The sequence below is a fragment of the Galeopterus variegatus genome, unplaced genomic scaffold, assembly GCF_000696425.1.
Source record: "Galeopterus variegatus unplaced genomic scaffold, G_variegatus-3.0.2 Scaffold1230, whole genome shotgun sequence".
NCBI lineage: Eukaryota > Metazoa > Chordata > Mammalia > Dermoptera > Cynocephalidae > Galeopterus > Galeopterus variegatus.
The window spans coordinates 584643-586831 of record NW_007727341.1 but is presented as its reverse complement, the minus strand read 5'-3'; the positions used below and the strand labels follow the sequence as shown (position 1 = coordinate 586831).

Here is a 2189-nt window from a genome sequence, read left to right as displayed (position 1 = left end):
AGCGCCGCCGTGCTTCCCAAGCGGCGCACTATCCAGTGCGCCACCGGGCCGGCCCCCTCATGCACTTTTTTTTAATGTAACCAATATGTTAATAAAATATGTTACTTATATTAAGCCACCTTTATGATGTTCCATCTCTAGATTAAAGCCCATTCTTAAGTCTGTTGGGACACGGGCTTAGGGGGGAGATGGCATGTTTGTCTCTTTATAGCTAGCTGAGAACTTGGTGAAGTTAAGTGTCTTAGCTTTGCTTGAATGGATGAGATCGTAGGGAGGAGAGGCAGGTAAAAGAAACAAAAGAAATTGGTGTCCAATATTTATTTTCCTATTTCTTGGACCACATTGATTTGAAGTGAGAATGAACTGCCCATAACAGCATCTTCTTTCAGTTCTTCAGGTTCCTTATCCCTTTTTTTTTTCATTCTTTTTTTTTTTTTTTTTTTTTTTTTTTTTTTTTTTTTTTGTCTCTAACTCCTTTCCTGAGCATAAGAATTAAGGAACAGGGTCAGCAGTGCTTGTGTTATGGCTCAGGGTGGAGAGCTATGGAGTTAATCAGTCCCTACCTCAAACCATCCCTCAAGGGCCTTTAAAAAAGTATTAGATATACCAAGCAGAAGACCAAAACTTCAGCTCCTGGTGGGAGGCCAAAGAGCACAGCAGAGAGTCACCATGAGGTGGCCATTGTTGTGCATGTCCGTGAAGTACCTAAGACAGCAAGCAAGGGAAATGGAAAACACCCCATATTAGCTAAAGACAGGGATTTTTTGGTTGTTGAAAGAGAAAACATTGTTTAGTATGTTAGATAATGAGGCATTCCCAAATCACATAGCACATATTTTCTGAGCTAATAAGTTTTTGTTAATGTTCTGAGTATCAAAGCACTGAACTGAATGTTGATAAAGAAAAAGAATATCAGAAAATGTCATGCCTGAAGAGGGCTAAACTGTCTTTGGGCAAACAAGCAGCCCTACGTGAAACTGGTGACAAGCCTATGCAGCACTGAATAACATCCCTAGGAAGCCAGAGGGAGGAATACTTCAGCTGGGTGGAAGTCGTGTTCTGGAAAAGGTTGAGAAAAGTGGAGAGCAGGGCAGGTATATTCCCAAAGGTGACCCCAGCATGAACAAAAGCTTAGATACAGTCATGCAGAACCTGCAAGAATGATGTTCACCTCTTCAAAGTGTTGTCTACAAACCACAGTTCCACAGAATATTGGTATAATGTATGAGAAAAAAGGAGTTCATTGGATATCATGCTGAAGAGTCAAATGGGTATTTATAATGCAGGATTAGAGCCTCTAAGACATGAATGCAACATGTCACTCTCCATGAGGGTTGTAAAGTATTCCACAACAAATGTGTTTTGAGCACCTAGTATGTGCTGGGCATGTGGGAAATGAAGACCAGAATTGACAAAGATCCCTGACATCCAGAACTTGTATCCTAGGAGGAGAGGACGTACAAAGGACAGTCAGCAGTAACACAGTAAATAAGTAAATTATATATCACAGACAGAAATATATACCTTAGGAAACAGCAAAAGCAGACAAAGTAAAGGGAATCGAGAGTGCTAGGAGATGGGAAGGGGGCAAAGACAGGCTGCAAATATTAAAGCAAGTGGTTGAGGTAGGCTGCACTGAGAAAGTGAGACTGAGCAGACTTGAGGAAGCCAAGTGATCAGCCAGGCAGACATCTGGGAGAACATTCCAGGCAGAGGATAAGAGAGTCTGGTGTGTTTGAAAAAGAGCAACGAGGCCAGTGTAGCTGGGCTGGAACAGCTGGGATGAGAATAAAGAAGTTGGGAAGTTCAGAAGGGTGGGCTCCGATCTGCTGTGCATTACAGGCTCTTGTGAGGACTCAGGCTTTTACCCAGAGGCAACTGGGAGCTGATGCACAGTTTTGAGAGAGGAAGGACAGAATCATTCTAGCTGTTGTTTTGAGAATGGACTGATCTTGTTTTTCACAGAGCAGCTTGAAGAACTAATAATGTTTTATGGTATTTTTATGGTGTTCTTGATAACAGGTGCTAGATCTCACTCACCTTTGTCCACATTTCTACGTCTCCATCTTCCAGAGAAAATGTGTGAAATTGTTATTGAATACACATATATGTCCCACTAGATTTAGGTTTATTTGACAACAAACATAACTCTTGCTTTTTCTAGTAAAATTCCAAATCTTCCTCCTGTA

General features: G+C 41.4%; 1 protein-coding gene across 1 annotated transcript in view; it reads left to right on the top strand.

Annotated features, from left to right (window-relative positions):
- Nucleotides 1-2189, top strand: part of SLIT2 (slit homolog 2 (Drosophila)) — a 161771-nt gene that overhangs the window by 66720 nt on the left and 92862 nt on the right. The gene's annotated exons all lie outside the window — the stretch shown is intronic.